General features: G+C 57.5%; 46 non-coding genes and 1 pseudogene across 46 annotated transcripts; all 47 read left to right on the top strand.

The window, feature by feature from the left end:
• Positions 1-226: 226 nt before the first annotated feature.
• On the top strand, positions 227-345 carry LOC144540282 (5S ribosomal RNA). Its single transcript, XR_013505504.1, has one exon. It is a non-coding gene; the product is annotated as a 5S ribosomal RNA (ribosomal RNA).
• Positions 346-740: 395 nt separating this feature from the next.
• LOC144540281 (5S ribosomal RNA) lies at positions 741-859 on the top strand. Its single transcript, XR_013505503.1, has one exon. It is a non-coding gene; the product is annotated as a 5S ribosomal RNA (ribosomal RNA).
• Positions 860-1,251: 392 nt separating this feature from the next.
• On the top strand, positions 1,252-1,370 carry LOC144540280 (5S ribosomal RNA). The gene has a single exon (XR_013505502.1). It is a non-coding gene; the product is annotated as a 5S ribosomal RNA (ribosomal RNA).
• A 392-nt stretch (positions 1,371-1,762) lies between these two features.
• Positions 1,763-1,881, top strand: LOC144540279 (5S ribosomal RNA). Its single transcript, XR_013505501.1, has one exon. It is a non-coding gene; the product is annotated as a 5S ribosomal RNA (ribosomal RNA).
• Positions 1,882-2,273: 392 nt separating this feature from the next.
• LOC144540278 (5S ribosomal RNA) lies at positions 2,274-2,392 on the top strand. The gene has a single exon (XR_013505500.1). It is a non-coding gene; the product is annotated as a 5S ribosomal RNA (ribosomal RNA).
• Positions 2,393-2,787: 395 nt separating this feature from the next.
• LOC144540277 (5S ribosomal RNA) lies at positions 2,788-2,906 on the top strand. Its single transcript, XR_013505499.1, has one exon. It is a non-coding gene; the product is annotated as a 5S ribosomal RNA (ribosomal RNA).
• A 392-nt stretch (positions 2,907-3,298) lies between these two features.
• Positions 3,299-3,417, top strand: LOC144540276 (5S ribosomal RNA). The gene has a single exon (XR_013505498.1). It is a non-coding gene; the product is annotated as a 5S ribosomal RNA (ribosomal RNA).
• A 392-nt stretch (positions 3,418-3,809) lies between these two features.
• LOC144540275 (5S ribosomal RNA) lies at positions 3,810-3,928 on the top strand. Its single transcript, XR_013505497.1, has one exon. It is a non-coding gene; the product is annotated as a 5S ribosomal RNA (ribosomal RNA).
• Positions 3,929-4,323: 395 nt separating this feature from the next.
• Positions 4,324-4,442, top strand: LOC144540274 (5S ribosomal RNA). Its single transcript, XR_013505496.1, has one exon. It is a non-coding gene; the product is annotated as a 5S ribosomal RNA (ribosomal RNA).
• A 392-nt stretch (positions 4,443-4,834) lies between these two features.
• Positions 4,835-4,953, top strand: LOC144540273 (5S ribosomal RNA). Its single transcript, XR_013505495.1, has one exon. It is a non-coding gene; the product is annotated as a 5S ribosomal RNA (ribosomal RNA).
• Positions 4,954-5,348: 395 nt separating this feature from the next.
• On the top strand, positions 5,349-5,467 carry LOC144540271 (5S ribosomal RNA). The gene has a single exon (XR_013505493.1). It is a non-coding gene; the product is annotated as a 5S ribosomal RNA (ribosomal RNA).
• A 392-nt stretch (positions 5,468-5,859) lies between these two features.
• Positions 5,860-5,978, top strand: LOC144540270 (5S ribosomal RNA). Its single transcript, XR_013505492.1, has one exon. It is a non-coding gene; the product is annotated as a 5S ribosomal RNA (ribosomal RNA).
• Positions 5,979-6,370: 392 nt separating this feature from the next.
• On the top strand, positions 6,371-6,489 carry LOC144540269 (5S ribosomal RNA). Its single transcript, XR_013505491.1, has one exon. It is a non-coding gene; the product is annotated as a 5S ribosomal RNA (ribosomal RNA).
• Positions 6,490-6,884: 395 nt separating this feature from the next.
• Positions 6,885-7,003, top strand: LOC144540268 (5S ribosomal RNA). Its single transcript, XR_013505490.1, has one exon. It is a non-coding gene; the product is annotated as a 5S ribosomal RNA (ribosomal RNA).
• Positions 7,004-7,395: 392 nt separating this feature from the next.
• Positions 7,396-7,514, top strand: LOC144540267 (5S ribosomal RNA). Its single transcript, XR_013505489.1, has one exon. It is a non-coding gene; the product is annotated as a 5S ribosomal RNA (ribosomal RNA).
• Positions 7,515-7,906: 392 nt separating this feature from the next.
• On the top strand, positions 7,907-8,025 carry LOC144540266 (5S ribosomal RNA). The gene has a single exon (XR_013505488.1). It is a non-coding gene; the product is annotated as a 5S ribosomal RNA (ribosomal RNA).
• A 392-nt stretch (positions 8,026-8,417) lies between these two features.
• On the top strand, positions 8,418-8,536 carry LOC144540265 (5S ribosomal RNA). Its single transcript, XR_013505487.1, has one exon. It is a non-coding gene; the product is annotated as a 5S ribosomal RNA (ribosomal RNA).
• Positions 8,537-8,931: 395 nt separating this feature from the next.
• On the top strand, positions 8,932-9,050 carry LOC144540264 (5S ribosomal RNA). Its single transcript, XR_013505486.1, has one exon. It is a non-coding gene; the product is annotated as a 5S ribosomal RNA (ribosomal RNA).
• Positions 9,051-9,442: 392 nt separating this feature from the next.
• Positions 9,443-9,561, top strand: LOC144540263 (5S ribosomal RNA). The gene has a single exon (XR_013505485.1). It is a non-coding gene; the product is annotated as a 5S ribosomal RNA (ribosomal RNA).
• A 392-nt stretch (positions 9,562-9,953) lies between these two features.
• Positions 9,954-10,072, top strand: LOC144540262 (5S ribosomal RNA). The gene has a single exon (XR_013505484.1). It is a non-coding gene; the product is annotated as a 5S ribosomal RNA (ribosomal RNA).
• A 392-nt stretch (positions 10,073-10,464) lies between these two features.
• On the top strand, positions 10,465-10,583 carry LOC144540260 (5S ribosomal RNA). Its single transcript, XR_013505482.1, has one exon. It is a non-coding gene; the product is annotated as a 5S ribosomal RNA (ribosomal RNA).
• A 392-nt stretch (positions 10,584-10,975) lies between these two features.
• On the top strand, positions 10,976-11,094 carry LOC144540259 (5S ribosomal RNA). The gene has a single exon (XR_013505481.1). It is a non-coding gene; the product is annotated as a 5S ribosomal RNA (ribosomal RNA).
• Positions 11,095-11,486: 392 nt separating this feature from the next.
• Positions 11,487-11,605, top strand: LOC144541183 (5S ribosomal RNA). The gene has a single exon (XR_013506398.1). It is a non-coding gene; the product is annotated as a 5S ribosomal RNA (ribosomal RNA).
• A 392-nt stretch (positions 11,606-11,997) lies between these two features.
• On the top strand, positions 11,998-12,116 carry LOC144540258 (5S ribosomal RNA). The gene has a single exon (XR_013505480.1). It is a non-coding gene; the product is annotated as a 5S ribosomal RNA (ribosomal RNA).
• A 392-nt stretch (positions 12,117-12,508) lies between these two features.
• Positions 12,509-12,627, top strand: LOC144540257 (5S ribosomal RNA). Its single transcript, XR_013505479.1, has one exon. It is a non-coding gene; the product is annotated as a 5S ribosomal RNA (ribosomal RNA).
• Positions 12,628-13,019: 392 nt separating this feature from the next.
• On the top strand, positions 13,020-13,128 carry LOC144541331 (5S ribosomal RNA; annotated as a pseudogene).
• Positions 13,129-13,520: 392 nt separating this feature from the next.
• LOC144540256 (5S ribosomal RNA) lies at positions 13,521-13,639 on the top strand. Its single transcript, XR_013505478.1, has one exon. It is a non-coding gene; the product is annotated as a 5S ribosomal RNA (ribosomal RNA).
• A 392-nt stretch (positions 13,640-14,031) lies between these two features.
• On the top strand, positions 14,032-14,150 carry LOC144540255 (5S ribosomal RNA). The gene has a single exon (XR_013505477.1). It is a non-coding gene; the product is annotated as a 5S ribosomal RNA (ribosomal RNA).
• Positions 14,151-14,542: 392 nt separating this feature from the next.
• On the top strand, positions 14,543-14,661 carry LOC144540254 (5S ribosomal RNA). Its single transcript, XR_013505476.1, has one exon. It is a non-coding gene; the product is annotated as a 5S ribosomal RNA (ribosomal RNA).
• A 392-nt stretch (positions 14,662-15,053) lies between these two features.
• LOC144540253 (5S ribosomal RNA) lies at positions 15,054-15,172 on the top strand. Its single transcript, XR_013505475.1, has one exon. It is a non-coding gene; the product is annotated as a 5S ribosomal RNA (ribosomal RNA).
• A 392-nt stretch (positions 15,173-15,564) lies between these two features.
• Positions 15,565-15,683, top strand: LOC144540252 (5S ribosomal RNA). The gene has a single exon (XR_013505474.1). It is a non-coding gene; the product is annotated as a 5S ribosomal RNA (ribosomal RNA).
• A 392-nt stretch (positions 15,684-16,075) lies between these two features.
• LOC144541181 (5S ribosomal RNA) lies at positions 16,076-16,194 on the top strand. The gene has a single exon (XR_013506396.1). It is a non-coding gene; the product is annotated as a 5S ribosomal RNA (ribosomal RNA).
• A 392-nt stretch (positions 16,195-16,586) lies between these two features.
• On the top strand, positions 16,587-16,705 carry LOC144540251 (5S ribosomal RNA). The gene has a single exon (XR_013505473.1). It is a non-coding gene; the product is annotated as a 5S ribosomal RNA (ribosomal RNA).
• Positions 16,706-17,097: 392 nt separating this feature from the next.
• Positions 17,098-17,216, top strand: LOC144540249 (5S ribosomal RNA). Its single transcript, XR_013505471.1, has one exon. It is a non-coding gene; the product is annotated as a 5S ribosomal RNA (ribosomal RNA).
• Positions 17,217-17,608: 392 nt separating this feature from the next.
• LOC144540248 (5S ribosomal RNA) lies at positions 17,609-17,727 on the top strand. The gene has a single exon (XR_013505470.1). It is a non-coding gene; the product is annotated as a 5S ribosomal RNA (ribosomal RNA).
• Positions 17,728-18,120: 393 nt separating this feature from the next.
• On the top strand, positions 18,121-18,240 carry LOC144541177 (5S ribosomal RNA). The gene has a single exon (XR_013506392.1). It is a non-coding gene; the product is annotated as a 5S ribosomal RNA (ribosomal RNA).
• A 394-nt stretch (positions 18,241-18,634) lies between these two features.
• LOC144540247 (5S ribosomal RNA) lies at positions 18,635-18,753 on the top strand. Its single transcript, XR_013505469.1, has one exon. It is a non-coding gene; the product is annotated as a 5S ribosomal RNA (ribosomal RNA).
• A 394-nt stretch (positions 18,754-19,147) lies between these two features.
• Positions 19,148-19,266, top strand: LOC144540246 (5S ribosomal RNA). Its single transcript, XR_013505468.1, has one exon. It is a non-coding gene; the product is annotated as a 5S ribosomal RNA (ribosomal RNA).
• A 395-nt stretch (positions 19,267-19,661) lies between these two features.
• LOC144541272 (5S ribosomal RNA) lies at positions 19,662-19,781 on the top strand. The gene has a single exon (XR_013506467.1). It is a non-coding gene; the product is annotated as a 5S ribosomal RNA (ribosomal RNA).
• A 393-nt stretch (positions 19,782-20,174) lies between these two features.
• On the top strand, positions 20,175-20,294 carry LOC144541110 (5S ribosomal RNA). Its single transcript, XR_013506325.1, has one exon. It is a non-coding gene; the product is annotated as a 5S ribosomal RNA (ribosomal RNA).
• A 395-nt stretch (positions 20,295-20,689) lies between these two features.
• Positions 20,690-20,808, top strand: LOC144540245 (5S ribosomal RNA). The gene has a single exon (XR_013505467.1). It is a non-coding gene; the product is annotated as a 5S ribosomal RNA (ribosomal RNA).
• Positions 20,809-21,203: 395 nt separating this feature from the next.
• On the top strand, positions 21,204-21,322 carry LOC144540244 (5S ribosomal RNA). The gene has a single exon (XR_013505466.1). It is a non-coding gene; the product is annotated as a 5S ribosomal RNA (ribosomal RNA).
• A 392-nt stretch (positions 21,323-21,714) lies between these two features.
• LOC144540243 (5S ribosomal RNA) lies at positions 21,715-21,833 on the top strand. The gene has a single exon (XR_013505465.1). It is a non-coding gene; the product is annotated as a 5S ribosomal RNA (ribosomal RNA).
• Positions 21,834-22,225: 392 nt separating this feature from the next.
• On the top strand, positions 22,226-22,344 carry LOC144540242 (5S ribosomal RNA). The gene has a single exon (XR_013505464.1). It is a non-coding gene; the product is annotated as a 5S ribosomal RNA (ribosomal RNA).
• Positions 22,345-22,736: 392 nt separating this feature from the next.
• On the top strand, positions 22,737-22,855 carry LOC144540241 (5S ribosomal RNA). Its single transcript, XR_013505463.1, has one exon. It is a non-coding gene; the product is annotated as a 5S ribosomal RNA (ribosomal RNA).
• A 392-nt stretch (positions 22,856-23,247) lies between these two features.
• On the top strand, positions 23,248-23,366 carry LOC144540240 (5S ribosomal RNA). The gene has a single exon (XR_013505462.1). It is a non-coding gene; the product is annotated as a 5S ribosomal RNA (ribosomal RNA).
• Positions 23,367-23,758: 392 nt separating this feature from the next.
• Positions 23,759-23,877, top strand: LOC144540238 (5S ribosomal RNA). The gene has a single exon (XR_013505460.1). It is a non-coding gene; the product is annotated as a 5S ribosomal RNA (ribosomal RNA).
• Positions 23,878-24,057: the final 180 nt, after the last annotated feature.

The raw sequence follows: 24,057 nt of genomic DNA, 5'->3' as shown, positions 1-24,057 counted from the left end.
TGCAAACTTATCACAGCATGCATTTGTGTCCCTGCCGTCGCTGAACAGCGCAAATGTAGGGGAGAGAAAAGACTGCGGCCTTGCTCCCGGTGAGCACAACGGCTGAGGGCGTCAATGATAATAGAGGGCAGAGAAATAGGCCCATTTGGTGGCCGGTTTTCAAAGGGCCCTGCAGTAGGCACAGGCTAAGCCGTGTATAAAAGGCCTCCCTGCCGCCGCCTCAATTGCTTACGGCCATACCACTCTGAACACGCCCGATCTCGTCCGATCTCGGAAGCTAAGCAGGGTCGGGCCTGGTTAGTACTTGGATGGGAGACCGCCTGGGAATACCAGGTGCTGTAAGCTTTTTCATCTTTCTAGGCAGCAGAGGGCGCTGCTCCCTCTCCGGGGGAGACAGGGGGCCTCCAACAACAGTGCTGGCCAGCGGCAGTGCAGTCACTTTTGCAGAGGAAGTACAAGGACGACATCACGTCCCGTGTGCCAGCAACAGCTGGCTTTCCCTCGGGGAGGCTGCAAACTTATCACAGCATGCATTTGTGTCCCTGCCGTCGCTGAACAGCGCAAATGTAGGGGAGAGAAAAGACTGCGGCCTTGCTCCCGGTGAGCACAACGGCTGAGGGCGTCAATGATAATAGAGGGCAGAGAAATAGGCCCATTTGGTGGCCGGTTTTCAAAGGGCCCTGCAGTAGGCACAGGCTAAGCCGTGTATAAAAGGCCTCCCTGCCGCCGCCGCCTCAATTGCTTACGGCCATACCACTCTGAACACGCCCGATCTCGTCCGATCTCGGAAGCTAAGCAGGGTCGGGCCTGGTTAGTACTTGGATGGGAGACCGCCTGGGAATACCAGGTGCTGTAAGCTTTTTCATCTTTCTAGGCAGCAGAGGGCGCTGCTCCCTCTCCGGGGGAGACAGGGGGCCTCCAACAACAGTGCTGGCCAGCGGCAGTGCAGTCACTTTTGCAGAGGAAGTACAAGGACGACATCACGTCCCGTGTGCCAGCAACAGCTGGCTTTCCCTCGGGGAGGCTGCAAACTTATCACAGCATGCATTTGTGTCCCTGCCGTCGCTGAACAGCGCAAATGTAGGGGAGAGAAAAGACTGCGGCCTTGCTCCCGGTGAGCACAACGGCTGAGGGCGTCAATGATAATAGAGGGCAGAGAAATAGGCCCATTTGGTGGCCGGTTTTCAAAGGGCCCTGCAGTAGGCACAGGCTAAGCCGTGTATAAAAGGCCTCCCTGCCGCCGCCTCAATTGCTTACGGCCATACCACTCTGAACACGCCCGATCTCGTCCGATCTCGGAAGCTAAGCAGGGTCGGGCCTGGTTAGTACTTGGATGGGAGACCGCCTGGGAATACCAGGTGCTGTAAGCTTTTTCATCTTTCTAGGCAGCAGAGGGCGCTGCTCCCTCTCCGGGGGAGACAGGGGGCCTCCAACAACAGTGCTGGCCAGCGGCAGTGCAGTCACTTTTGCAGAGGAAGTACAAGGACGACATCACGTCCCGTGTGCCAGCAACAGCTGGCTTTCCCTCGGGGAGGCTGCAAACTTATCACAGCATGCATTTGTGTCCCTGCCGTCGCTGAACAGCGCAAATGTAGGGGAGAGAAAAGACTGCGGCCTTGCTCCCGGTGAGCACAACGGCTGAGGGCGTCAATGATAATAGAGGGCAGAGAAATAGGCCCATTTGGTGGCCGGTTTTCAAAGGGCCCTGCAGTAGGCACAGGCTAAGCCGTGTATAAAAGGCCTCCCTGCCGCCGCCTCAATTGCTTACGGCCATACCACTCTGAACACGCCCGATCTCGTCCGATCTCGGAAGCTAAGCAGGGTCGGGCCTGGTTAGTACTTGGATGGGAGACCGCCTGGGAATACCAGGTGCTGTAAGCTTTTTCATCTTTCTAGGCAGCAGAGGGCGCTGCTCCCTCTCCGGGGGAGACAGGGGGCCTCCAACAACAGTGCTGGCCAGCGGCAGTGCAGTCACTTTTGCAGAGGAAGTACAAGGACGACATCACGTCCCGTGTGCCAGCAACAGCTGGCTTTCCCTCGGGGAGGCTGCAAACTTATCACAGCATGCATTTGTGTCCCTGCCGTCGCTGAACAGCGCAAATGTAGGGGAGAGAAAAGACTGCGGCCTTGCTCCCGGTGAGCACAACGGCTGAGGGCGTCAATGATAATAGAGGGCAGAGAAATAGGCCCATTTGGTGGCCGGTTTTCAAAGGGCCCTGCAGTAGGCACAGGCTAAGCCGTGTATAAAAGGCCTCCCTGCCGCCGCCTCAATTGCTTACGGCCATACCACTCTGAACACGCCCGATCTCGTCCGATCTCGGAAGCTAAGCAGGGTCGGGCCTGGTTAGTACTTGGATGGGAGACCGCCTGGGAATACCAGGTGCTGTAAGCTTTTTCATCTTTCTAGGCAGCAGAGGGCGCTGCTCCCTCTCCGGGGGAGACAGGGGGCCTCCAACAACAGTGCTGGCCAGCGGCAGTGCAGTCACTTTTGCAGAGGAAGTACAAGGACGACATCACGTCCCGTGTGCCAGCAACAGCTGGCTTTCCCTCGGGGAGGCTGCAAACTTATCACAGCATGCATTTGTGTCCCTGCCGTCGCTGAACAGCGCAAATGTAGGGGAGAGAAAAGACTGCGGCCTTGCTCCCGGTGAGCACAACGGCTGAGGGCGTCAATGATAATAGAGGGCAGAGAAATAGGCCCATTTGGTGGCCGGTTTTCAAAGGGCCCTGCAGTAGGCACAGGCTAAGCCGTGTATAAAAGGCCTCCCTGCCGCCGCCGCCTCAATTGCTTACGGCCATACCACTCTGAACACGCCCGATCTCGTCCGATCTCGGAAGCTAAGCAGGGTCGGGCCTGGTTAGTACTTGGATGGGAGACCGCCTGGGAATACCAGGTGCTGTAAGCTTTTTCATCTTTCTAGGCAGCAGAGGGCGCTGCTCCCTCTCCGGGGGAGACAGGGGGCCTCCAACAACAGTGCTGGCCAGCGGCAGTGCAGTCACTTTTGCAGAGGAAGTACAAGGACGACATCACGTCCCGTGTGCCAGCAACAGCTGGCTTTCCCTCGGGGAGGCTGCAAACTTATCACAGCATGCATTTGTGTCCCTGCCGTCGCTGAACAGCGCAAATGTAGGGGAGAGAAAAGACTGCGGCCTTGCTCCCGGTGAGCACAACGGCTGAGGGCGTCAATGATAATAGAGGGCAGAGAAATAGGCCCATTTGGTGGCCGGTTTTCAAAGGGCCCTGCAGTAGGCACAGGCTAAGCCGTGTATAAAAGGCCTCCCTGCCGCCGCCTCAATTGCTTACGGCCATACCACTCTGAACACGCCCGATCTCGTCCGATCTCGGAAGCTAAGCAGGGTCGGGCCTGGTTAGTACTTGGATGGGAGACCGCCTGGGAATACCAGGTGCTGTAAGCTTTTTCATCTTTCTAGGCAGCAGAGGGCGCTGCTCCCTCTCCGGGGGAGACAGGGGGCCTCCAACAACAGTGCTGGCCAGCGGCAGTGCAGTCACTTTTGCAGAGGAAGTACAAGGACGACATCACGTCCCGTGTGCCAGCAACAGCTGGCTTTCCCTCGGGGAGGCTGCAAACTTATCACAGCATGCATTTGTGTCCCTGCCGTCGCTGAACAGCGCAAATGTAGGGGAGAGAAAAGACTGCGGCCTTGCTCCCGGTGAGCACAACGGCTGAGGGCGTCAATGATAATAGAGGGCAGAGAAATAGGCCCATTTGGTGGCCGGTTTTCAAAGGGCCCTGCAGTAGGCACAGGCTAAGCCGTGTATAAAAGGCCTCCCTGCCGCCGCCTCAATTGCTTACGGCCATACCACTCTGAACACGCCCGATCTCGTCCGATCTCGGAAGCTAAGCAGGGTCGGGCCTGGTTAGTACTTGGATGGGAGACCGCCTGGGAATACCAGGTGCTGTAAGCTTTTTCATCTTTCTAGGCAGCAGAGGGCGCTGCTCCCTCTCCGGGGGAGACAGGGGGCCTCCAACAACAGTGCTGGCCAGCGGCAGTGCAGTCACTTTTGCAGAGGAAGTACAAGGACGACATCACGTCCCGTGTGCCAGCAACAGCTGGCTTTCCCTCGGGAAGGCTGCAAACTTATCACAGCATGCATTTGTGTCCCTGCCGTCGCTGAACAGCGCAAATGTAGGGGAGAGAAAAGACTGCGGCCTTGCTCCCGGTGAGCACAACGGCTGAGGGCGTCAATGATAATAGAGGGCAGAGAAATAGGCCCATTTGGTGGCCGGTTTTCAAAGGGCCCTGCAGTAGGCACAGGCTAAGCCGTGTATAAAAGGCCTCCCTGCCGCCGCCGCCTCAATTGCTTACGGCCATACCACTCTGAACACGCCCGATCTCGTCCGATCTCGGAAGCTAAGCAGGGTCGGGCCTGGTTAGTACTTGGATGGGAGACCGCCTGGGAATACCAGGTGCTGTAAGCTTTTTCATCTTTCTAGGCAGCAGAGGGCGCTGCTCCCTCTCCGGGGGAGACAGGGGGCCTCCAACAACAGTGCTGGCCAGCGGCAGTGCAGTCACTTTTGCAGAGGAAGTACAAGGACGACATCACGTCCCGTGTGCCAGCAACAGCTGGCTTTCCCTCGGGGAGGCTGCAAACTTATCACAGCATGCATTTGTGTCCCTGCCGTCGCTGAACAGCGCAAATGTAGGGGAGAGAAAAGACTGCGGCCTTGCTCCCGGTGAGCACAACGGCTGAGGGCGTCAATGATAATAGAGGGCAGAGAAATAGGCCCATTTGGTGGCCGGTTTTCAAAGGGCCCTGCAGTAGGCACAGGCTAAGCCGTGTATAAAAGGCCTCCCTGCCGCCGCCTCAATTGCTTACGGCCATACCACTCTGAACACGCCCGATCTCGTCCGATCTCGGAAGCTAAGCAGGGTCGGGCCTGGTTAGTACTTGGATGGGAGACCGCCTGGGAATACCAGGTGCTGTAAGCTTTTTCATCTTTCTAGGCAGCAGAGGGCGCTGCTCCCTCTCCGGGGGAGACAGGGGGCCTCCAACAACAGTGCTGGCCAGCGGCAGTGCAGTCACTTTTGCAGAGGAAGTACAAGGACGACATCACGTCCCGTGTGCCAGCAACAGCTGGCTTTCCCTCGGGGAGGCTGCAAACTTATCACAGCATGCATTTGTGTCCCTGCCGTCGCTGAACAGCGCAAATGTAGGGGAGAGAAAAGACTGCGGCCTTGCTCCCGGTGAGCACAACGGCTGAGGGCGTCAATGATAATAGAGGGCAGAGAAATAGGCCCATTTGGTGGCCGGTTTTCAAAGGGCCCTGCAGTAGGCACAGGCTAAGCCGTGTATAAAAGGCCTCCCTGCCGCCGCCGCCTCAATTGCTTACGGCCATACCACTCTGAACACGCCCGATCTCGTCCGATCTCGGAAGCTAAGCAGGGTCGGGCCTGGTTAGTACTTGGATGGGAGACCGCCTGGGAATACCAGGTGCTGTAAGCTTTTTCATCTTTCTAGGCAGCAGAGGGCGCTGCTCCCTCTCCGGGGGAGACAGGGGGCCTCCAACAACAGTGCTGGCCAGCGGCAGTGCAGTCACTTTTGCAGAGGAAGTACAAGGACGACATCACGTCCCGTGTGCCAGCAACAGCTGGCTTTCCCTCGGGGAGGCTGCAAACTTATCACAGCATGCATTTGTGTCCCTGCCGTCGCTGAACAGCGCAAATGTAGGGGAGAGAAAAGACTGCGGCCTTGCTCCCGGTGAGCACAACGGCTGAGGGCGTCAATGATAATAGAGGGCAGAGAAATAGGCCCATTTGGTGGCCGGTTTTCAAAGGGCCCTGCAGTAGGCACAGGCTAAGCCGTGTATAAAAGGCCTCCCTGCCGCCGCCTCAATTGCTTACGGCCATACCACTCTGAACACGCCCGATCTCGTCCGATCTCGGAAGCTAAGCAGGGTCGGGCCTGGTTAGTACTTGGATGGGAGACCGCCTGGGAATACCAGGTGCTGTAAGCTTTTTCATCTTTCTAGGCAGCAGAGGGCGCTGCTCCCTCTCCGGGGGAGACAGGGGGCCTCCAACAACAGTGCTGGCCAGCGGCAGTGCAGTCACTTTTGCAGAGGAAGTACAAGGACGACATCACGTCCCGTGTGCCAGCAACAGCTGGCTTTCCCTCGGGGAGGCTGCAAACTTATCACAGCATGCATTTGTGTCCCTGCCGTCGCTGAACAGCGCAAATGTAGGGGAGAGAAAAGACTGCGGCCTTGCTCCCGGTGAGCACAACGGCTGAGGGCGTCAATGATAATAGAGGGCAGAGAAATAGGCCCATTTGGTGGCCGGTTTTCAAAGGGCCCTGCAGTAGGCACAGGCTAAGCCGTGTATAAAAGGCCTCCCTGCCGCCGCCTCAATTGCTTACGGCCATACCACTCTGAACACGCCCGATCTCGTCCGATCTCGGAAGCTAAGCAGGGTCGGGCCTGGTTAGTACTTGGATGGGAGACCGCCTGGGAATACCAGGTGCTGTAAGCTTTTTCATCTTTCTAGGCAGCAGAGGGCGCTGCTCCCTCTCCGGGGGAGACAGGGGGCCTCCAACAACAGTGCTGGCCAGCGGCAGTGCAGTCACTTTTGCAGAGGAAGTACAAGGACGACATCACGTCCCGTGTGCCAGCAACAGCTGGCTTTCCCTCGGGGAGGCTGCAAACTTATCACAGCATGCATTTGTGTCCCTGCCGTCGCTGAACAGCGCAAATGTAGGGGAGAGAAAAGACTGCGGCCTTGCTCCCGGTGAGCACAACGGCTGAGGGCGTCAATGATAATAGAGGGCAGAGAAATAGGCCCATTTGGTGGCCGGTTTTCAAAGGGCCCTGCAGTAGGCACAGGCTAAGCCGTGTATAAAAGGCCTCCCTGCCGCCGCCGCCTCAATTGCTTACGGCCATACCACTCTGAACACGCCCGATCTCGTCCGATCTCGGAAGCTAAGCAGGGTCGGGCCTGGTTAGTACTTGGATGGGAGACCGCCTGGGAATACCAGGTGCTGTAAGCTTTTTCATCTTTCTAGGCAGCAGAGGGCGCTGCTCCCTCTCCGGGGGAGACAGGGGGCCTCCAACAACAGTGCTGGCCAGCGGCAGTGCAGTCACTTTTGCAGAGGAAGTACAAGGACGACATCACGTCCCGTGTGCCAGCAACAGCTGGCTTTCCCTCGGGGAGGCTGCAAACTTATCACAGCATGCATTTGTGTCCCTGCCGTCGCTGAACAGCGCAAATGTAGGGGAGAGAAAAGACTGCGGCCTTGCTCCCGGTGAGCACAACGGCTGAGGGCGTCAATGATAATAGAGGGCAGAGAAATAGGCCCATTTGGTGGCCGGTTTTCAAAGGGCCCTGCAGTAGGCACAGGCTAAGCCGTGTATAAAAGGCCTCCCTGCCGCCGCCTCAATTGCTTACGGCCATACCACTCTGAACACGCCCGATCTCGTCCGATCTCGGAAGCTAAGCAGGGTCGGGCCTGGTTAGTACTTGGATGGGAGACCGCCTGGGAATACCAGGTGCTGTAAGCTTTTTCATCTTTCTAGGCAGCAGAGGGCGCTGCTCCCTCTCCGGGGGAGACAGGGGGCCTCCAACAACAGTGCTGGCCAGCGGCAGTGCAGTCACTTTTGCAGAGGAAGTACAAGGACGACATCACGTCCCGTGTGCCAGCAACAGCTGGCTTTCCCTCGGGGAGGCTGCAAACTTATCACAGCATGCATTTGTGTCCCTGCCGTCGCTGAACAGCGCAAATGTAGGGGAGAGAAAAGACTGCGGCCTTGCTCCCGGTGAGCACAACGGCTGAGGGCGTCAATGATAATAGAGGGCAGAGAAATAGGCCCATTTGGTGGCCGGTTTTCAAAGGGCCCTGCAGTAGGCACAGGCTAAGCCGTGTATAAAAGGCCTCCCTGCCGCCGCCTCAATTGCTTACGGCCATACCACTCTGAACACGCCCGATCTCGTCCGATCTCGGAAGCTAAGCAGGGTCGGGCCTGGTTAGTACTTGGATGGGAGACCGCCTGGGAATACCAGGTGCTGTAAGCTTTTTCATCTTTCTAGGCAGCAGAGGGCGCTGCTCCCTCTCCGGGGGAGACAGGGGGCCTCCAACAACAGTGCTGGCCAGCGGCAGTGCAGTCACTTTTGCAGAGGAAGTACAAGGACGACATCACGTCCCGTGTGCCAGCAACAGCTGGCTTTCCCTCGGGGAGGCTGCAAACTTATCACAGCATGCATTTGTGTCCCTGCCGTCGCTGAACAGCGCAAATGTAGGGGAGAGAAAAGACTGCGGCCTTGCTCCCGGTGAGCACAACGGCTGAGGGCGTCAATGATAATAGAGGGCAGAGAAATAGGCCCATTTGGTGGCCGGTTTTCAAAGGGCCCTGCAGTAGGCACAGGCTAAGCCGTGTATAAAAGGCCTCCCTGCCGCCGCCTCAATTGCTTACGGCCATACCACTCTGAACACGCCCGATCTCGTCCGATCTCGGAAGCTAAGCAGGGTCGGGCCTGGTTAGTACTTGGATGGGAGACCGCCTGGGAATACCAGGTGCTGTAAGCTTTTTCATCTTTCTAGGCAGCAGAGGGCGCTGCTCCCTCTCCGGGGGAGACAGGGGGCCTCCAACAACAGTGCTGGCCAGCGGCAGTGCAGTCACTTTTGCAGAGGAAGTACAAGGACGACATCACGTCCCGTGTGCCAGCAACAGCTGGCTTTCCCTCGGGGAGGCTGCAAACTTATCACAGCATGCATTTGTGTCCCTGCCGTCGCTGAACAGCGCAAATGTAGGGGAGAGAAAAGACTGCGGCCTTGCTCCCGGTGAGCACAACGGCTGAGGGCGTCAATGATAATAGAGGGCAGAGAAATAGGCCCATTTGGTGGCCGGTTTTCAAAGGGCCCTGCAGTAGGCACAGGCTAAGCCGTGTATAAAAGGCCTCCCTGCCGCCGCCGCCTCAATTGCTTACGGCCATACCACTCTGAACACGCCCGATCTCGTCCGATCTCGGAAGCTAAGCAGGGTCGGGCCTGGTTAGTACTTGGATGGGAGACCGCCTGGGAATACCAGGTGCTGTAAGCTTTTTCATCTTTCTAGGCAGCAGAGGGCGCTGCTCCCTCTCCGGGGGAGACAGGGGGCCTCCAACAACAGTGCTGGCCAGCGGCAGTGCAGTCACTTTTGCAGAGGAAGTACAAGGACGACATCACGTCCCGTGTGCCAGCAACAGCTGGCTTTCCCTCGGGGAGGCTGCAAACTTATCACAGCATGCATTTGTGTCCCTGCCGTCGCTGAACAGCGCAAATGTAGGGGAGAGAAAAGACTGCGGCCTTGCTCCCGGTGAGCACAACGGCTGAGGGCGTCAATGATAATAGAGGGCAGAGAAATAGGCCCATTTGGTGGCCGGTTTTCAAAGGGCCCTGCAGTAGGCACAGGCTAAGCCGTGTATAAAAGGCCTCCCTGCCGCCGCCTCAATTGCTTACGGCCATACCACTCTGAACACGCCCGATCTCGTCCGATCTCGGAAGCTAAGCAGGGTCGGGCCTGGTTAGTACTTGGATGGGAGACCGCCTGGGAATACCAGGTGCTGTAAGCTTTTTCATCTTTCTAGGCAGCAGAGGGCGCTGCTCCCTCTCCGGGGGAGACAGGGGGCCTCCAACAACAGTGCTGGCCAGCGGCAGTGCAGTCACTTTTGCAGAGGAAGTACAAGGACGACATCACGTCCCGTGTGCCAGCAACAGCTGGCTTTCCCTCGGGGAGGCTGCAAACTTATCACAGCATGCATTTGTGTCCCTGCCGTCGCTGAACAGCGCAAATGTAGGGGAGAGAAAAGACTGCGGCCTTGCTCCCGGTGAGCACAACGGCTGAGGGCGTCAATGATAATAGAGGGCAGAGAAATAGGCCCATTTGGTGGCCGGTTTTCAAAGGGCCCTGCAGTAGGCACAGGCTAAGCCGTGTATAAAAGGCCTCCCTGCCGCCGCCTCAATTGCTTACGGCCATACCACTCTGAACACGCCCGATCTCGTCCGATCTCGGAAGCTAAGCAGGGTCGGGCCTGGTTAGTACTTGGATGGGAGACCGCCTGGGAATACCAGGTGCTGTAAGCTTTTTCATCTTTCTAGGCAGCAGAGGGCGCTGCTCCCTCTCCGGGGGAGACAGGGGGCCTCCAACAACAGTGCTGGCCAGCGGCAGTGCAGTCACTTTTGCAGAGGAAGTACAAGGACGACATCACGTCCCGTGTGCCAGCAACAGCTGGCTTTCCCTCGGGGAGGCTGCAAACTTATCACAGCATGCATTTGTGTCCCTGCCGTCGCTGAACAGCGCAAATGTAGGGGAGAGAAAAGACTGCGGCCTTGCTCCCGGTGAGCACAACGGCTGAGGGCGTCAATGATAATAGAGGGCAGAGAAATAGGCCCATTTGGTGGCCGGTTTTCAAAGGGCCCTGCAGTAGGCACAGGCTAAGCCGTGTATAAAAGGCCTCCCTGCCGCCGCCTCAATTGCTTACGGCCATACCACTCTGAACACGCCCGATCTCGTCCGATCTCGGAAGCTAAGCAGGGTCGGGCCTGGTTAGTACTTGGATGGGAGACCGCCTGGGAATACCAGGTGCTGTAAGCTTTTTCATCTTTCTAGGCAGCAGAGGGCGCTGCTCCCTCTCCGGGGGAGACAGGGGGCCTCCAACAACAGTGCTGGCCAGCGGCAGTGCAGTCACTTTTGCAGAGGAAGTACAAGGACGACATCACGTCCCGTGTGCCAGCAACAGCTGGCTTTCCCTCGGGGAGGCTGCAAACTTATCACAGCATGCATTTGTGTCCCTGCCGTCGCTGAACAGCGCAAATGTAGGGGAGAGAAAAGACTGCGGCCTTGCTCCCGGTGAGCACAACGGCTGAGGGCGTCAATGATAATAGAGGGCAGAGAAATAGACCCATTTGGTGGCCGGTTTTCAAAGGGCCCTGCAGTAGGCACAGGCTAAGCCGTGTATAAAAGGCCTCCCTGCCGCCGCCTCAATTGCTTACGGCCATACCACTCTGAACACGCCCGATCTCGTCCGATCTCGGAAGCTAAGCAGGGTCGGGCCTGGTTAGTACTTGGATGGGAGACCGCCTGGGAATACCAGGTGCTGTAAGCTTTTTCATCTTTCTAGGCAGCAGAGGGCGCTGCTCCCTCTCCGGGGGAGACAGGGGGCCTCCAACAACAGTGCTGGCCAGCGGCAGTGCAGTCACTTTTGCAGAGGAAGTACAAGGACGACATCACGTCCCGTGTGCCAGCAACAGCTGGCTTTCCCTCGGGGAGGCTGCAAACTTATCACAGCATGCATTTGTGTCCCTGCCGTCGCTGAACAGCGCAAATGTAGGGGAGAGAAAAGACTGCGGCCTTGCTCCCGGTGAGCACAACGGCTGAGGGCGTCAATGATAATAGAGGGCAGAGAAATAGGCCCATTTGGTGGCCGGTTTTCAAAGGGCCCTGCAGTAGGCACAGGCTAAGCCGTGTATAAAAGGCCTCCCTGCCGCCGCCTCAATTGCTTACGGCCATACCACTCTGAACACGCCCGATCTCGTCCGATCTCGGAAGCTAAGCAGGGTCGGGCCTTGTTAGTACTTGGATGGGAGACCGCCTGGGAATACCAGGTGCTGTAAGCTTTTTCATCTTTCTAGGCAGCAGAGGGCGCTGCTCCCTCTCCGGGGGAGACAGGGGGCCTCCAACAACAGTGCTGGCCAGCGGCAGTGCAGTCACTTTTGCAGAGGAAGTACAAGGACGACATCACGTCCCGTGTGCCAGCAACAGCTGGCTTTCCCTCGGGGAGGCTGCAAACTTATCACAGCATGCATTTGTGTCCCTGCCGTCGCTGAACAGCGCAAATGTAGGGGAGAGAAAAGACTGCGGCCTTGCTCCCGGTGAGCACAACGGCTGAGGGCGTCAATGATAATAGAGGGCAGAGAAATAGGCCCATTTGGTGGCCGGTTTTCAAAAGGCCCTGCAGTAGGCACAGGCTAAGCCGTGTATAAAAGGCCTCCCTGCCGCCGCCTCAATTGCTTACGGCCATACCACTCTGAACACGCCCGATCTCGTCCGATCTCGGAAGCTAAGCAGGGTCGGGCCTGGTTAGTACTTGGATGGGAGACCGCCTGGGAATACCAGGTGCTGTAAGCTTTTTCATCTTTCTAGGCAGCAGAGGGCGCTGCTCCCTCTCCGGGGGAGACAGGGGGCCTCCAACAACAGTGCTGGCCAGCGGCAGTGCAGTCACTTTTGCAGAGGAAGTACAAGGACGACATCACGTCCCGTGTGCCAGCAACAGCTGGCTTTCCCTCGGGGAGGCTGCAAACTTATCACAGCATGCATTTGTGTCCCTGCCGTCGCTGAACAGCGCAAATGTAGGGGAGAGAAAAGACTGCGGCCTTGCTCCCGGTGAGCACAACGGCTGAGGGCGTCAATGATAATAGAGGGCAGAGAAATAGGCCCATTTGGTGGCCGGTTTTCAAAAGGCCCTGCAGTAGGCACAGGCTAAGCCGTGTATAAAAGGCCTCCCTGCCGCCGCCTCAATTGCTTACGGCCATACCACTCTGAACACGCCCGATCTCGTCCGATCTCGGAAGCTAAGCAGGGTCGGGCCTGGTTAGTACTTGGATGGGAGACCGCCTGGGAATACCAGGTGCTGTAAGCTTTTTCATCTTTCTAGGCAGCAGAGGGCGCTGCTCCCTCTCCGGGGGAGACAGGGGGCCTCCAACAACAGTGCTGGCCAGCGGCAGTGCAGTCACTTTTGCAGAGGAAGTACAAGGACGACATCACGTCCCGTGTGCCAGCAACAGCTGGCTTTCCCTCGGGGAGGCTGCAAACTTATCACAGCATGCATTTGTGTCCCTGCCGTCGCTGAACAGCGCAAATGTAGGGGAGAGAAAAGACTGCGGCCTTGCTCCCGGTGAGCACAATGGCTGAGGGCGTCAATGATAATAGAGGGCAGAGAAATAGGCCCATTTGGTGGCCGGTTTTCAAAGGGCCCTGCAGTAGGCACAGGCTAAGCCGTGTATAAAAGGCCTCCCTGCCGCCGCCTCAATTGCTTACGGCCATACCACTCTGAACACGTCCGATCTCGGAAGCTAAGCAGGGTCGGGCCTGGTTAGTACTTGGATGGGAGACCGCCTGGGAATACCAGGTGCTGTAAGCTTTTTCATCTTTCTAGGCAGCAGAGGGCGCTGCTCCCTCTCCGGGGGAGACAGGGGGCCTCCAACAACAGTGCTGGCCAGCGGCAGTGCAGTCACTTTTGCAGAGGAAGTACAAGGACGACATCACGTCCCGTGTGCCAGCAACAGCTGGCTTTCCCTCGGGGAGGCTGCAAACTTATCACAGCATGCATTTGTGTCCCTGCCGTCGCTGAACAGCGCAAATGTAGGGGAGAGAAAAGACTGCAGCCTTGCTCCCGGTGAGCACAACGGCTGAGGGCGTCAATGATAATAGAGGGCAGAGAAATAGGCCCATTTGGTGGCCGGTTTTCAAAGTGCCCTGCAGTAGGCACAGGCTAAGCCGTGTATAAAAGGCCTCCCTGCCGCCGCCTCAATTGCTTACGGCCATACCACTCTGAACACGCCCGATCTCGTCCGATCTCGGAAGCTAAGCAGGGTCGGGCCTGGTTAGTACTTGGATGGGAGACCGCCTGGGAATACCAGGTGCTGTAAGCTTTTTCATCTTTCTAGGCAGCAGAGGGCGCTGCTCCCTCTCCGGGGGAGACAGGGGGCCTCCAACAACAGTGCTGGCCAGCGGCAGTGCAGTCACTTTTGCAGAGGAAGTACAAGGACGACATCACGTCCCGTGTGCCAGCAACAGCTGGCTTTCCCTCGGGGAGGCTGCAAACTTATCACAGCATGCATTTGTGTCCCTGCCGTCGCTGAACAGCGCAAATGTAGGGGAGAGAAAAGACTGCGGCCTTGCTCCCGGTGAGCACAACGGCTGAGGGCGTCAATGATAATAGAGGGCAGAGAAATAGGCCCATTTGGTGGCCGGTTTTCAAAGGGCCCTGCAGTAGGCACAGGCTAAGCCGTGTATAAAAGGCCTCCCTGCCGCCGCCTCAATTGCTTACGGCCATACCACTCTGAACACGCCCGATCTCGTCCGATCTCGGAAGCTAAGCAGGGTCGGGCCTGGTTAGTACTTGGATGGGAGACCGCCTGGGAATACCAGGTGCTGTAAGCTTTTTCATCTTTCTAGGCAGCAGAGGGCGCTGCTCCCTCTCCGGGGGAGACAGGGGGCCTCCAACAACAGTGCTGGCCAGCGGCAGTGCAGTCACTTTTGCAGAGGAAGTACAAGGACGACATCACGTCCCGTGTGCCAGCAACAGCTGGCTTTCCCTCGGGGAGGCTGCAAACTTATCACAGCATGCATTTGTGTCCCTGCCGTCGCTGAACAGCGCAAATGTAGGGGAGAGAAAAGACTGCGGCCTTGCTCCCGGTGAGCACAACGGCTGAGGGCGTCAATGATAATAGAGGGCAGAGAAATAGGCCCATTTGGTGGCCGGTTTTCAAAGGGCCCTGCAGTAGGCACAGGCTAAGCCGTGTATAAAAGGCCTCCCTGCCGCCGCCTCAAATGCTTACGGCCATACCACTCTGAACACGCCCGATCTCGTCCGATCTCGGAAGCTAAGCAGGGTCGGGCCTGGTTAGTACTTGGATGGGAGACCGCCTGGGAATACCAGGTGCTGTAAGCTTTTTCATCTTTCTAGGCAGCAGAGGGCGCTGCTCCCTCTCCGGGGGAGACAGGGGGCCTCCAACAACAGTGCTGGCCAGCGGCAGTGCAGTCACTTTTGCAGAGGAAGTACAAGGACGACATCACGTCCCGTGTGCCAGCAACAGCTGGCTTTCCCTCGGGGAGGCTGCAAACTTATCACAGCATGCATTTGTGTCCCTGCCGTCGCTGAACAGCGCAAATGTAGGGGAGAGAAAAGACTGCGGCCTTGCTCCCGGTGAGCACAACGGCTGAGGGCGTCAATGATAATAGAGGGCAGAGAAATAGGCCCATTTGGTGGCCGGTTTTCAAAGGGCCCTGCAGTAGGCACAGGCTAAGCCGTGTATAAAAGGCCTCCCTGCCGCCGCCTCAATTGCTTACGGCCATACCACTCTGAACACGCCCGATCTCGTCCGATCTCGGAAGCTAAGCAGGGTCGGGCCTGGTTAGTACTTGGATGGGAGACCGCCTGGGAATACCAGGTGCTGTAAGCTTTTTCATCTTTCTAGGCAGCAGAGGGCGCTGCTCCCTCTCCGGGGGAGACAGGGGGCCTCCAACAACAGTGCTGGCCAGCGGCAGTGCAGTCACTTTTGCAGAGGAAGTACAAGGACGACATCACGTCCCGTGTGCCAGCAACAGCTGGCTTTCCCTCGGGGAGGCTGCAAACTTATCACAGCATGCATTTGTGTCCCTGCCGTCGCTGAACAGCGCAAATGTAGGGGAGAGAAAAGACTGCGGCCTTGCTCCCGGTGAGCACAACGGCTGAGGGCGTCAATGATAATAGAGGGCAGAGAAATAGGCCCATTTGGTGGCCGGTTTTCAAAGGGCCCTGCAGTAGGCACAGGCTAAGCCGTGTATAAAAGGCCTCCCTGCCGCCGCCTCAATTGCTTACGGCCATACCACTCTGAACACGCCCGATCTCGTCCGATCTCGGAAGCTAAGCAGGGTCGGGCCTGGTTAGTACTTGGATGGGAGACCGCCTGGGAATACCAGGTGCTGTAAGCTTTTTCATCTTTCTAGGCAGCAGAGGGCGCTGCTCCCTCTCCGGGGGAGACAGGGGGCCTCCAACAACAGTGCTGGCCAGCGGCAGTGCAGTCACTTTTGCAGAGGAAGTACAAGGACGACATCACGTCCCGTGTGCCAGCAACAGCTGGCTTTCCCTCGGGGAGGCTGCAAACTTATCACAGCATGCATTTGTGTCCCTGCCGTCGCTGAACAGCGCAAATGTAGGGGAGAGAAAAGACTGCGGCCTTGCTCCCGGTGAGCACAACGGCTGAGGGCGTCAATGATAATAGAGGGCAGAGAAATAGGCCCATTTGGTGGCCGGTTTTCAAAGGGCCCTGCAGTAGGCACAGGCTAAGCCGTGTATAAAAGGCCTCCCTGCCGCCGCCTCAATTGCTTACGGCCATACCACTCTGAACACGCCCGATCTCGTCCGATCTCGGAAGCTAAGCAGGGTCTGGCCTGGTTAGTACTTGGATGGGAGACCGCCTGGGAATACCAGGTGCTGTAAGCTTTTTCATCTTTCTAGGCAGCAGAGGGCGCTGCTCCCTCTCCGGGGGAGACAGGGGGCCTCCAACAACAGTGCTGGCCAGCGGCAGTGCAGTCACTTTTGCAGAGGAAGTACAAGGACGACATCACGTCCCGTGTGCCAGCAACAGCTGGCTTTCCCTCGGGGAGGCTGCAAACTTATCACAGCATGCATTTGTGTCCCTGCCGTCGCTGAACAGCGCAAATGTAGGGGAGAGAAAAGACTGCGGCCTTGCTCCCGGTGAGCACAACGGCTGAGGGCGTCAATGATAATAGAGGGCAGAGAAATAGGCCCATTTGGTGGCCGGTTTTCAAAGGGCCCTGCAGTAGGCACAGGCTAAGCCGTGTATAAAAGGCCTCCCTGCCGCCGCCTCAATTGCTTACGGCCATACCACTCTGAACACGCCCGATCTCGTCCGATCTCGGAAGCTAAGCAGGGTCGGGCCTGGTTAGTACTTGGATGGGAGACCGCCTGGGAATACCAGGTGCTGTAAGCTTTTTCATCTTTCTAGGCAGCAGAGGGCGCTGCTCCCTCTCCGGGGGAGACAGGGGGCCTCCAACAACAGTGCTGGCCAGCGGCAGTGCAGTCACTTTTGCAGAGGAAGTACAAGGACGACATCACGTCCCGTGTGCCAGCAACAGCTGGCTTTCCCTCGGGGAGGCTGCAAACTTATCACAGCATGCATTTGTGTCCCTGCCGTCGCTGAACAGCGCAAATGTAGGGGAGAGAAAAGACTGCGGCCTTGCTCCCGGTGAGCACAACGGCTGAGGGCGTCAATGATAATAGAGGGCAGAGAAATAGGCCCATTTGGTGGCCGGTTTTCAAAGGGCCCTGCAGTAGGCACAGGCTAAGCCGTGTATAAAAGGCCTCCCTGCCGCCGCCTCAATTGCTTACGGCCATACCACTCTGAACACGCCCGATCTCGTCCGATCTCGGAAGCTAAGCAGGGTCGGGCCTGGTTAGTACTTGGATGGGAGACCGCCTGGGAATACCAGGTGCTGTAAGCTTTTTCATCTTTCTAGGCAGCAGAGGGCGCTGCTCCCTCTCCGGGGGAGACAGGGGGCCTCCAACAACAGTGCTGGCCAGCGGCAGTGCAGTCACTTTTGCAGAGGAAGTACAAGGACGACATCACGTCCCGTGTGCCAGCAACAGCTGGCTTTCCCTCGGGGAGGCTGCAAACTTATCACAGCATGCATTTGTGTCCCTGCCGTCGCTGAACAGCGCAAATGTAGGGGAGAGAAAAGACTGCGGCCTTGCTCCCGGTGAGCACAACGGCTGAGGGCGTCAATGATAATAGAGGGCAGAGAAATAGGCCCATTTGGTGGCCGGTTTTCAAAGGGCCCTGCAGTAGGCACAGGCTAAGCCGTGTATAAAAGGCCTCCCTGCCGCCGCCTCAATTGCTTACGGCCATACCACTCTGAACACGCCCGATCTCGTCCGATCTCGGAAGCTAAGCAGGGTCGGGCCTGGTTAGTACTTGGATGGGAGACCGCCTGGGAATACCAGGTGCTGTAAGCTTTTTCATCTTTCTAGGCAGCAGAGGGCGCTGCTCCCTCTCCGGGGGAGACAGGGGGCCTCCAACAACAGTGCTGGCCAGCGGCAGTGCAGTCACTTTTGCAGAGGAAGTACAAGGACGACATCACGTCCCGTGTGCCAGCAACAGCTGGCTTTCCCTCGGGGAGGCTGCAAACTTATCACAGCATGCATTTGTGTCCCTGCCGTCGCTGAACAGCGCAAATGTAGGGGGAGAGAAAAGACTGCGGCCTTGCTCCCGGTGAGCACAACGGCTGAGGGCGTCAATGATAATAGAGGGCAGAGAAATAGGCCCATTTGGTGGCCGGTTTTCAAAGGGCCCTGCAGTAGGCACAGGCTAAGCCGTGTATAAAAGGCCTCCCTGCCGCCGCCTCAATTGCTTACGGCCATACCACTCTGAACACCGCCCGATCTCGTCCGATCTCGGAAGCTAAGCAGGGTCGGGCCTGGTTAGTACTTGGATGGGAGACCGCCTGGGAATACCAGGTGCTGTAAGCTTTTTCATCTTTCTAGGCAGCAGAGGGCGCTGCTCCCTCTCCGGGGGAGACAGGGGGCCTCCAACAACAGTGCTGGCCAGCGGCAGTGCAGTCACTTTTGCAGAGGAAGTACAAGGACGACATCACGTCCCGTGTGCCAGCAACAGCTGGCTTTCCCTCGGGGAGGCTGCAAACTTATCACAGCATGCATTTGTGTCCCTGCCGTCGCTGGAACAGCGCAAATGTAGGGGAGAGAAAAGACTGCGGCCTTGCTCCCGGTGAGCACAACGGCTGAGGGCGTCAATGATAATAGAGGGCAGAGAAATAGGCCCATTTGGTGGCCGGTTTTCAAAGGGCCCCTGCAGTAGGCACAGGCTAAGCCGTGTAAAAAAGGCCTCCCTGCCGCCGCCTCAATTGCTTACGGCCATACCACTCTGAACACGCCCGATCTCGTCCGATCTCGGAAGCTAAGCAGGGTCGGGCCTGGTTAGTACTTGGATGGGAGACCGCCTGGGAATACCAGGTGCTGTAAGCTTTTTCATCTTTCTAGGCAGCAGAGGGCGCTGCTCCCTCTCCGGGGGAGACAGGGGGCCCTCCAACAACAGTGCTGGCCAGCGGCAGTGCAGTCACTTTTGCAGAGGAAGTACAAGGACGACATCACGTCCCGTGTGCCAGCAACAGCTGGCTTTCCCTCGGGGAGGCTGCAAACTTATCACAGCATGCATTTGTGTCCCTGCCGTCGCTGAACAGCGCAAATGTAGGGGAGAGAAAAGACTGCGGCCTTGCTCCCGGTGAGCACAACGGCTGAGGGCGTCAATGATAATAGAGGGCAGAGAAATAGGCCCATTTGGTGGCCGGTTTTCAAAGGGCCCTGCAGTAGGCACAGGCTAAGCCGTGTATAAAAGGCCCTCCCTGCCGCCGCCTCAATTGCTTACGGCCATACCACTCTGAACACGCCCGATCTCGTCCGATCTCGGAAGCTAAGCAGGGTCGGGCCTGGTTAGTACTTGGATGGGAGACCGCCTGGGAATACCAGGTGCTGTAAGCTTTTTCATCTTTCTAGGCAGCAGAGGGCGCTGCTCCCCTCTCCGTGGGGAGACAGGGGGCCTCCAACAACAGTGCTGGCCAGCGGCAGTGCAGTCACTTTTGCAGAGGAAGTACAAGGACGACATCACGTCCCGTGTGCCAGCAACAGCTGGCTTTCCCTCGGGGAGGCTGCAAACTTATCACAGCATGCATTTGTGTCCCTGCCGTCGCTGAACAGCGCAAATGTAGGGGAGAGAAAAGACTGCGGCCTTGCTCCCGGTGAGCACAACGGCTGAGGGCGTCAATGATAATAGAGGGCAGAGAAATAGGCCCATTTGGTGGCCGGTTTTCAAAGGGCCCTGCAGTAGGCACAGGCTAAGCCGTGTATAAAAGGCCTCCCTGCCCGCCGCCTCAATTGCTTACGGCCATACCACTCTGAACACGCCCGATCTCGTCCGATCTCGGAAGCTAAGCATTGTCGGGCCCTGGTTAGTACTTGGATGGGAGACCGCCTGGGAATACCAGGTGCTGTAAGCTTTTTCATCTTTCTAGGCAGCAGAGGGCGCTGCTCCCCTCTCCGGGGGAGACAGGGGGCCTCCAACAACAGTGCTGGCCAGCGGCAGTGCAGTCACTTTTGCAGAGGAAGTACAAGGACGACATCACGTCCCGTGTGCCAGCAACAGCTGGCTTTCCCTCGGGGAGGCTGCAAACTTATCACAGCATGCATTTGTGTCCCTGCCGTCGCTGAACAGCGCAAATGTAGGGGAGAGAAAAGACTGCGGCCTTGCTCCCGGTGAGCACAACGGCTGAGGGCGTCAATGATAAAAGAGGGCAGAGAAATAGGCCCATTTGGTGGCCGGTTTTCAAAGGGCCCTGCAGTAGGCACAGGCTAAGCCGTGTATAAAAGGCCTCCCTGCCGCCGCCTCAATTGCTTACGGCCATACCACTCTGAAACACGCCCGATCTCGTCCGATCTCGGAAGCTAAGCAGGGTCGGGCCTGGTTAGTACTTGGATGGGAGACCGCCTGGGAATACCAGGTGCTGTAAGCTTTTTCATCTTTCTAGGCAGCAGAGGGGCGCTGCTCCCTCTCCGGGTGGAGACAGGGGGCCTCCAACAACAGTGCTGGCCAGCGGCAGTGCAGTCACTTTTGCAGAGGAAGTACAAGGACGACATCACGTCCCGTGTGCCAGCAACAGCTGGCTTTCCCTCGGGGAGGCTGCAAACTTATCACAGCATGCATTTGTGTCCCTGCCGTCGCTGAACAGCGCAAATGTAGGGGAGAGAAAAGACTGCGGCCTTGCTTCCCGGTGAGCACAACGGCTGAGGGCGTCAATGATAATAGAGGGCAGAGAAATAGGCCCATTTGGTGGCCGGTTTTCAAAGGGCCCTGCAGTAGGCACAGGCTAAGCCGTGTATAAAAGGCCTCCCTGCCGCCGCCTCAATTGCTTACGGCCATACCACTCTGAACACGCCCGATCTCGTCCGATCTCGGAAGCTAAGCAGGGTCGGGCCTGGTTAGTACTTGGATGGGAGACCGCCTGGGAATACCAGGTGCTGTAAGCTTTTTCATCTTTCTAGGCAGCAGAGGGCGCTGCTCCCCTCTCCGGGGGAGACAGGGGGCCTCCAACAACAGTGCTGGCCAGCGGCAGTGCCAGTCACTTTTGCAGGAGCAAGTACAAGGACGACATCACGTCCCGTGTGCCAGCAACAGCTGGCTTTCCCTCGGGGAGGCTGCAAACTTATCACAGCATGCATTTGTGTCCCTGCCGTCGCTGAACAGCGCAAATGTAGGGGAGAGAAAAGACTGCGGCCTTGCTCCCGGTGAGCACAACGGCTGAGGGCGTCAATGATAATAGAGGGCAGAGAAATAGGCCCATTTGGTGGCCGGTTTTCAAAGGGCCCTGCAGTAGGCACAGGCTAAGCCGTGTATAAAAGGCCTCCCTGCCGCCGCCTCAATTGCTTACGGCCATACCACTCTGAACACGCCCGATCTCGTCCGATCTCGGAAGCTAAGCAGGGTCGGGCCTGGTTAGTACTTGGATGGGAGACCGCCTGGGAATACCAGGTGCTGTAAGCTTTTTCATCTTTCTAGGCAGCAGAGGGCGCTGCTCCCTCTCCGGGGGAGACAGGGGGCCTCCAACAACAGTGCTGGCCAGCGGCAGTGCAGTCACTTTTGCAGAGCAAGTACAAGGACGACATCACGTCCCGTGTGCCAGCAACAGCTGGCTTTCCCTCGGGGAGGCTGCAAACTTATCACAGCATGCATTTGTGTCCCTGCCGTCGCTGAACAGCGCAAATGTAGGGGAGAGAAAAGACTGCGGCCTTGCTCCCGGTGAGCACAACGGCTGAGGGCGTCAATGATAATAGAGGGCAGAGAAATAGGCCCATTTGGTGGCCGGTTTTCAAAGGGCCCTGCAGTAGGCACAGGCTAAGCCGTGTATAAAAGGCCTCCCTGCCGCCGCCTCAATTGCTTACGGCCATACCACTCTGAACACGCCCGATCTCGTCCGATCTCGGAAGCTAAGCAGGGTCGGGCCTGGTTAGTACTTGGATGGGAGACCGCCTGGGAATACCAGGTGCTGTAAGCTTTTTCATCTTTCTAGGCAGCAGAGGGCGCTGCTCCCTCTCCGGGGGAGACAGGGGGCCTCCAACAACAGTGCTGGCCAGCGGCAGTGCAGTCACTTTTGCAGAGGAAGTACAAGGACGACATCACGTCCCGTGTGCCAGCAACAGCTGGCTTTCCCTCGGGGAGGCTGCAAACTTATCACAGCATGCATTTGTGTCCCTGCCGTCGCTGAACAGCGCAAATGTAGGGGAGAGAAAAGACTGCGGCCTTGCTCCCGGTGAGCACAACGGCTGAGGGCGTCAATGATAATAGAGGGCAGAGAAATAGGCCCATTTGGTGGCCGGTTTTCAAAGGGCCCTGCAGTAGGCACAGGCTAAGCCGTGTATAAAAGGCCTCCCTGCCGCCGCCTCAATTGCTTACGGCCATACCACTCTGAACACGCCCGATCTCGTCCGATCTCGGAAGCTAAGCAGGGTCGGGCCTGGTTAGTACTTGGATGGGAGACCGCCTGGGAATACCAGGTGCTGTAAGCTTTTTCATCTTTCTAGGCAGCAGAGGGCGCTGCTCCCTCTCCGGGGGAGACAGGGGGCCTCCAACAACAGTGCTGGCCAGCGGCAGTGCAGTCACTTTTGCAGAGGAAGTACAAGGACGACATCACGTCCCGTGTGCCAGCAACAGCTGGCTTTCCCTCGGGGAGGCTGCAAACTTATCACAGCATGCATTTGTGTCCCTGCCGTCGCTGAACAGCGCAAATGTAGGGGAGAGAAAAGACTGCGGCCTTGCTCCCGGTGAGCACAACGGCTGAGGGCGTCAATGATAATAGAGGGCAGAGAAATAGGCCCATTTGGTGGCCGGTTTTCAAAGGGCCCTGCAGTAGGCACAGGCTAAGCCGTGTATAAAAGGCCTCCCTGCCGCCGCCTCAATTGCTTACGGCCATACCACTCTGAACACGCCCGATCTCGTCCGATCTCGGAAGCTAAGCAGGGTCGGGCCTGGTTAGTACTTGGATGGGAGACCGCCTGGGAATACCAGGTGCTGTAAGCTTTTTCATCTTTCTAGGCAGCAGAGGGCGCTGCTCCCTCTCCGGGGGAGACAGGGGGCCTCCAACAACAGTGCTGGCCAGCGGCAGTGCAGTCACTTTTGCAGAGGAAGTACAAGGACGACATCACGTCCCGTGTGCCAGCAACAGCTGGCTTTCCCTCGGGGAGGCTGCAAACTTATCACAGCATGCATTTGTGTCCCTGCCGTCGCTGAACAGCGCAAATGTAGGGGAGAGAAAAGACTGCGGCCTTGCTCCCGGTGAGCACAACGGCTGAGGGCGTCAATGATAATAGAGGGCAGAGAAATAGGCCCATTTGGTGGCCGGTTTTCAAAGGGCCCTGCAGTAGGCACAGGCTAAGCCGTGTATAAAAGGCCTCCCTGCCGCCGCCTCAATTGCTTACGGCCATACCACTCTGAACACGCCCGATCTCGTCCGATCTCGGAAGCTAAGCAGGGTCGGGCCTGGTTAGTACTTGGATGGGAGACCGCCTGGGAATACCAGGTGCTGTAAGCTTTTTCATCTTTCTAGGCAGCAGAGGGCGCTGCTCCCTCTCCGGGGGAGACAGGGGGCCTCCAACAACAGTGCTGGCCAGCGGCAGTGCAGTCACTTTTGCAGAGGAAGTACAAGGACGACATCACGTCCCGTGTGCCAGCAACAGCTGGCTTTCCCTCGGGGAGGCTGCAAACTTATCACAGCATGCATTTGTGTCCCTGCCGTCGCTGAACAGCGCAAATGTAGGGGAGAGAAAAGACTGCGGCCTTGCTCCCGGTGAGCACAACGGCTGAGGGCGTCAATGATAATAGAGGGCAGAGAAATAGGCCCATTTGGTGGCCGGTTTTCAAAGGGCCCTGCAGTAGGCACAGGCTAAGCCGTGTATAAAAGGCCTCCCTGCCGCCGCCTCAATTGCTTACGGCCATACCACTCTGAACACGCCCGATCTCGTCCGATCTCGGAAGCTAAGCAGGGTCGGGCCTGGTTAGTACTTGGATGGGAGACCGCCTGGGAATACCAGGTGCTGTAAGCTTTTTCATCTTTCTAGGCAGCAGAGGGCGCTGCTCCCTCTCCGGGGGAGACAGGGGGCCTCCAACAACAGTGCTGGCCAGCGGCAGTGCAGTCACTTTTGCAGAGGAAGTACAAGGACGACATCACGTCCCGTGTGCCAGCAACAGCTGGCTTTCCCTCGGGGAGGCTGCAAACTTATCAC

Source organism: Centroberyx gerrardi, chromosome 10 (genome assembly GCF_048128805.1).
Source record: "Centroberyx gerrardi isolate f3 chromosome 10, fCenGer3.hap1.cur.20231027, whole genome shotgun sequence".
NCBI lineage: Eukaryota > Metazoa > Chordata > Actinopteri > Beryciformes > Berycidae > Centroberyx > Centroberyx gerrardi.
This window is presented reverse-complemented; position numbering and strand designations above follow the sequence as displayed.